We start from the raw sequence: 7,558 nt of genomic DNA on the forward strand, positions 1-7,558 counted from the left end.
TTGGCATTTTTGTATCTTCTACCAGCTAGAAACAGCCCAATAGCACACCCCAAAATTAAACTCTGTGTGTGGGATGATGCCTTTAACCACCCTCTCTTTATTTAACTCAAAAAATGTTTAGTCCTGCAAGGGTCCAGCTGATCATTGTTTCATCCATACAGGTTCTCTCTGTCTTACGGCAGGACTCCTCTGTGTCTCCCCACCTCGGAAGGGGTTTGTGCCCACAGCAACGTAACGTCCCTGCATGTAACTCTAGACGCGCTCCGACATTAAAAATGCTGCAGAAGGTCCAGGCATGGTATAAATCCTTAGAATTCATTGAAAGCAAACTGTCTTGTGAAAGGTGAGGATAGGATCCTTACAGAAAAAAGATACGGGACAATACACAGAATATATACTGAAAAAAAGTGGAAGGCTACAAATTACACTTCTTTGTTCAGTGCTTAGAAAAATACAGGCTGTGCACAAGAAATAACTGATCTGTATTTCACAGGCAGGGACCTGAACCAAACAGCGGGGACTAATGATCTTTAGGAATGTCCAATATTCAAATCAAAATCTAGTGCAAACTTTTGTAGTTATCCTTAATCCACAAATATTATAAGCCCGAAGCTGGATGAAAGCCCTTTTGGTTATTTGATTGTTCACAAAGCAACAGGAATGTTCCTCATTTCATTTCAGGTTGGCTCTGCAAATGGTGCTGCTGTCCTTTCCCCTTTAATTTTTCCGATATTTGGTTTGTGTAGAACAAGTTGTGGGGGGAAAAACTGATTTTGCAGCTGCTGAGAAAAAGATCAGAGGCACCAACCTTGTTTAAAAATTCCACAATCAATTTAGGAAAAAAAAAGTAAAACCCTAGGAAACTCCTCAACTTCTCTAAGAAGTCCTCAGTTCAAAGATAGCTGTACGAGGAGGAATCCACAGGATCTGCCTGTCAATAGCGTTCTTAGAGGAAGAAATGCTGTTTTCTGTTTTTTTTTTTCTCCCCTCTTGCTCTCTGCCATTGAGACACAACTTTATAACTGCAGAACAAGGTGAAATTACTAACCAGGGCTGGTGGGAGAGGAGGTTCAGGGAGGAAAGGAGCTCATGTCCTGAGGACGACTTTGTGAGTTGTTACTGTTGATCTGCAAGCTGCTAAAGGTTGGATGAAAATAACAGTCTTCCATGTCTCGTATCAGGGTCTGAGCAGCCGCCAGGTTGCACAAAGCAACCTGGACCCTGTATTCTTGGTTGTTATCGTATGACTTTAATGTCATCCTGAGAGGTGTTAAACATGCTTAACTCTGCAATGTTAATGCACCTGTAGGTACTGAGCAGTTTTCCAAAGCAGTCCCCGAAAGATCTCAATATCTAAGTTGGTATATTCACATGATCAATTTTTTTTTCCTCTTCTCAAAAAGGTTTCAATATTGCAACATCTACAGATCTAAATTTCTTAAATCACTGTTGGAGAACTAGGGCTTGGATGGCTTAACCACTGGGACTGGGGCAAACGCCAAACAGTGAGCTTGAATTCAACCTTGCTGAGGTGAACTGAAGGCCTGGCATGCCCAGCGTTCCCCTGAGCATTGCTGAGGAAAGGCTGAGAAAGCGGCGATCCCTCAGCGTTGCTCTCCTCAGCATCATCTGCAGGTAGGGATGGCTAATAACCTTGCTGTATTTGTCCTCTGGGATTTGTTTAGTTGCTTTTTGAACCGCCTCATACTTTTGGCCTTTGCAATGTCCTGTGGCTGTGAGTTCCACAGTTCAATTATACACTGTATGAACCCAAACCTTTTTTCTTTCATTTTAGCACTTGCATTATGAGTAACAGTGAGTAATCTGGCTATGACTATGTTTCATTACTATCTCAGGATTTCTTGGAATAGGAGGAAACCAGCTTCAAATCTTCATTGGGTGACATGTGTCCTAAAAGGCTGTTACTGCTCTTGCAATATCAGTGCTGAACAGCAATGCACAGAGACAACAGTTGACTTTCAGGTGCAGAACTGTGACAGTCTGCACAAATGCATGTGGGATCAGTGCTGAACAGAAGCAAAAGGAGCATGCAAATAACCCCATGCACCAATGCCTGCAGAACTGTGTGTTCGCACAGGATCTTGCTTGCATGCTTGTCTCAGGGTACTCTGAACGCTGAAATTGGCAGTGTGCCAAAGCACATATTCACTTTTGCACCTGTATTTTAAAAAAATCTTGCCTTCCTGAGGATCAGCCTGATGTGTTGAATAGCGCACCTTGCTGCAAGTCAAGAGGCCTGAGACTGACTTCAACTGCAGTTACTTATGAAGACTCTCTTTGCCTCAGTTTCCCCTCTTCCTCTCTGCCCAATTTTTGTAGTTAGACTAGAAATTGTTCTGGACTGGTGTAATCGCTCATTCTGTACTCAGCACTATAGGGCTGAGATTTCTGGTAGAAAACATACATGCTACCCTAATCCAAATCATAATAATGACAACTGTATGAAGCTGATAGACTCTTCTGAAATTTCCCTATTGCTAACTTTTATACTGCCCATCACTGCTGCAAATTCCTGAAGTGATAGCACCTACTGGCCTGCCATTATTATGCATAATAATAATTTAACTAAAATAGCAACAGAAAATGTGCATTACACAAAATGAATTTAAATTGATTTTTCTTCTTTCTCAAAGCTTATTACTAATTGGTATTTTTAGAGCAGAGATTCATTTTCATACACTAAAATTAATGGGCCATATCAGCGGGTGTGAATCAGGATAGCTCCATTGAATTCAATGGGTCTTATATCATTTACTCCAGTGGAGAATCTCACCTACTATTCCAAAGAGCATTTTCTTTTTTTTAACTCACAAAGTAATTGCATTTCCACTCTTATGTCCTGATCCTGCAAATAATTGTGCAAGACATTAACTTTATGTAGATAAGCAGCACTGCTGATGCCATTGCAGCTACTCACATGAGAGAAGTTAAGGTTTTGCAGGATCAGACCTTAAAATGCAAATCAAAGCATTGCAAAAGCTACTGTGTCCACAGTAATATTTTACAAATGGCAGCACCTAATATGTAGTCTGTCCTAAAACTTAAGATTTCTGCAAATTATATTGTTTAGTGAAATGGTAGAAATGGGATTATTTAGGTTGCTTATTGCTTTTTATTTATCATAAAAGAATCTGCAAATTTTCCCACTGGAAGCTCTGTTTCCCGCATTGGCTGCAGCAAGTCTTTGAAATTCAGCAGGGGGATAACCTTTGGATTAAAGATCTGCTTTTTTTCTTAGCCCCCAAGAAATTCCAACTGTAGTTTTGCTGAGATAAAGTGTTTTGAAATAGCCAATTCACTTCTTTCTAGAAAATTTGGCAATAAGTACTGATTGAAATAGGAGTTTAGAAGACTTGCCCTTTTCTCCCCGCCCCTCTTCCAAGAAAAAAAATCCTTTGCCTGGATCTCAAATGATAGGCTGATGTGCTAACAGTGCAAGGTTAAATGCTGCTGATGGTGCACAAAGGACAGAGTTACCACAAGTTCTTTACACAACAGAAAAACAACCTTTTTAACAAATGAAAAGGAAAAAGTTTAGGTTGCAAAATTAAGCACTTTAAAATGTAAAAACTGTCAGCTCTTCAGGATCCTATGTCATCTGGCCATCGTAACAATCTTACAAAGTCTTTGATACCAGAATCACACAGCCTGTTTTTTTTTTCTTACTGCTACTGAAATGTTCAGTGCACATGATGGGCACAATTAACATTGTATGGGCTTGACTTAACCATGAAGACAACACTTTTTTCCCCCCAGTTTTTGTATGTAATATATATATTACCATGTACTTTGCTTTTTTTTTTTTTTTTTTTTTTGCTTTGAGGCAAATTGAGTTTGACATTTATACAAGAAGCAATAAAACTGATGCAGTCAAAGTATATTCCTAAAACAAGTTCAGTAATGTCTCTTCCAAACTACGTTTGAGTTAGTGGAATAAATGCCTTTTCATGTTTGCAGTTGAAGTACCGGCCAATTCTGCCAAATGGTTTTTGGAAAATTGCCTTCAGAATTGACTTTCCCTGGGGAAGATTTGCTTCTATGGAAAGCAGAGATACTGGGAGAATTTGAAAGAGAGAGAAGGCAAGAGGGAAGGCAGAGGGAATAGGTTAAAGGCTAACTTTAAACAGGTGGCTTTCATTTCTTGTTGCCCAAATTGTTCTGTAATTTCTTACCCTAAAACTTTCTGGTTAACTACAGCAAATTTCATTTTAGCGAGAACAGTTGTATGCTAATCTAGCTTTGTTTATTACCTCGTACCTCGGCTCCGACTGGGTATTTCTTTCTCCTCTGGGCTTCCCGTCTCCCAAGAGCAAATGAAAATTTGGGAGTCTTTCACTTCCAATTCAACTTTCAGCTTATCCGTCTGGGAGTCCTGAATAATTTTGGATCCCATGGACTTGCTTCATCTCAGCTCAGAAAGGGAATGGTGTGGACTTTTTCACCAAGCTGTTAGCAATGGCTGGCTTGAATAGAGATGCCAGTTTGACTCCCATTAGTCATACTTCCCCCCACAATGTAGAATTGTGCAGAATGAGTGCCCTTTATCCAGTTTGCTTGATTTATTTTGATATTTGGAATAAGAATGTCTACACAGGGCACTGGAATAGCTATTGAAGTGTGATTTAGTCCACATATAGCCCTTCTGGACTATTTTACAAGTTGGCGGGCTTTGGGAATCAGCAGGCATTCACTGCACAGGGAAAGAATCCACTCAATTTCATACATGTTAAATGATATTTCCTAGTCCATCTATGCATGATCTGACAGAATGAAGCATATTGCAAATGGATGTGTCATATATGATCAACCCCAATAAATATCTCTCTTAATACACTGTATCTTCCATCTTGTGTTTCGAAGGTGACATGCAAGCAGGATAATTTTGCATATACTGCAACTTTTTGTTGCTGCAGTCTAGCTCTCCGAGATACAGATCATCTACATTAATACATCTTCAACTCCATGGGCAGGGCCATAGCAAAAAGAAGTTTTGTTTGTGGGAGAAGCTGATGAGCATTCCTAATGTCACTGAGTTTACACTACCATTTCTCTAAGCCGGTTACAGGGGCTGCTCCTTGCCTCTGTTGTGCAGGCCACCTTTGCTTGAGCATGTTAACGCTACCCAGTTCTGAGGTTTGCTCTCTATCACTTCCCGCTTGCAGTTCCAAAATCCTCAGAGGCCACCGTGGCTTCAACCTAAAACTCTAATATTTCCTGATGGCTATTGCAGTACAGCTCCCTTTTGCCCCTGAGATGGTGTGAAGGGGACAGTGTCTGTCCTTGAGACTCTGGCCCATTCCACTTTCCATCTTTGATTTGCGATGGCACCCATGAAACTGATATGAGCAGCTAATACAGGAGGAGGGCATTTATTTTTAGATTGCACCAGGAAAACAGCTGCAGCACTTTCTCAGTTGTAGAACAGCTCTTGCAGGACAGAGTGAGGCCTGTCTTGTTGCCTCCAAATTTTCCTTCTAAAGAGTTTCAACCTTTCAAGGCTCCCCCTGCGCAAACCTCCAGCTCATGTGCGCTGATGAACGTAATTCTAGAGCTTCGTGGAGGAAACCAGAACTATTTTTATTTTTGGTTGAGTAAACCTTTAACATTGAACAGTCAGGTGTTTATTTCACTTCCCAAACTGCCTCTGGCTCCAGTAATGCTTAGCATGATCCTTTTCTCAGGGAGGGGGGAAAAAAAAAAGGATTGAGTTAAATGCTCTCAAAATGGAGCGGTCTGAGGAATCACAAACTTGTATCCACTGCCACACATCCTACCTCAGCCCCCCTCCTCCCTCACTTTGGCCCTCCTTGGAAGGAACCTGACAGGAAATATTTGAGAGGTAGAGAATTTTCAATGAAAATATTATTTCTCCATCTGCCCACTTTTCCGCCCTCGCAGGTTGTATGGCTAAGTGACGTTTAGGAATGTGCATCCTGCAGGCCACTTGATTGCCTGTCTTCTCACATGTTGCTTTCCCATCAGAAGCACATCAGGGCGCTGGGTCCTCCTGCATGTCACAGGAGACACTTGACCTTTCTGAGTGTGTCCAGGCTTTTCAGAGTCATTTTCAGCCTCAGTAGTTCCTGTAAATGGGGGAGGCTGTCCCCTTTCGATGAGCTTTACTGCAGCCTTCCTGGGAGGCACGGCGCGGGTGGGGTCCACCAGTGCTCCAGAGCTCTGGGATAAAAAACCCAACAACCGTGAAACCTACAGAAAGTTGGCTGATATTGCATGCACGAAGCTATTCAAACCAGATGCTTGCATGCCTTCCTGCCCACGCTACCTTACCCACACTTATCCGTTCCTAGCCTAACAGGATGTTTCAGTTTTTTTGTACCTTGAGCCATTTTCAACAAAAGCCATAACAGGAGAGGGACACACATTCTCTGCAATGACCTACAAGAGGCTGCAGTCAGCAAGAGACGCGCTTCCTCCTTAGTCCGAAGACTGCCATGTTGCACTCTTTTTCCTTGGGCAGGCTAAATTTATTCCAGGTGGCTAGGAAGTGTTAAGGCAACATGGCTTGACAAACAGTGTGTTTCTGAGAGAGGGAAGAGGAAAATGACTGAGGTTAATTTGTGCTGGAGATTAACACTGAGCGGGCCAGGGGAATGACTAATAGCAGGACACATTTCAGCCTACCCACCACCCCTTTTTGTGCCGATAAAAAAACAAAGACAACCCCCCAAGCCTCTAGCCTGTGCCTAATTCTGTCTTCCTGTTCAGCCGTATTTCTCAGGTCAGAGGGATTCCAGGTTCTGCACCTGAGTTCCCTGTGTCACCGAGTCCCTCGTTTCTGAATCTCTGTTACGAAACTGAATCCTGGCCACTATTTCTAAAGCCCTCCCAGTCAAATCTTACCAGTGGTTCTCTGTAGCTGGGAAGCAGTCATTATAACTTGCCCTACCCATGACAACATTGCTTTTTTGGGGAATATTCACCAAAAAAGCTATGGCAGATCTGGGAGGAACCTGTTGTCCAGAACTAAACTAAATCCATCTAGTCTTGTCAAGATGAAGGGCAGGTCCAGAAAGCAGGTTCTGCTTTGGTATGAATAAGGATGCAAGTTAATGTCAGAGGTTTAAAGGAAGATACGGCTGCAGACACCAGATTTTTTGAAGCTGACCATCTCAACCCATACATCAGCAAGTGGTTGATTTTGGAAACATTCTGAACAGGCCCTGAAATTAGTGAAATCTGCAGCACTTAGCTAAAAAATATAAATCCAGTTCAGAGCCCAGCAAGCTGAGCATACCAAAAGATCCTAATGAGGCAGAGAATTAGGGCTACCATTTTGACAGGCTCCAGGAAAGCAGAAATATTCAGCACAGGGTTACTAAATGGTATCCAGTGTGCCAATGTGTCAGTTTATTTTTACTTTAACTGCTGATTGCACTTTTAGGCACTCATTCCCATTTCTCCCCTGTTCTCCCCTAAGCCCACTGGCAATTGCTGTCTTTCAGTTAGAGCATGGTCACATTAGCATTTGATTTGGCAAAATAGAGGTGTGTGAAAACCTCCAACAGAAGAGGTTGAA

This window comes from Dromaius novaehollandiae, chromosome 16 (assembly GCF_036370855.1).
Source record: "Dromaius novaehollandiae isolate bDroNov1 chromosome 16, bDroNov1.hap1, whole genome shotgun sequence".
NCBI classification, from domain to species: domain Eukaryota; kingdom Metazoa; phylum Chordata; class Aves; order Casuariiformes; family Dromaiidae; genus Dromaius; species Dromaius novaehollandiae.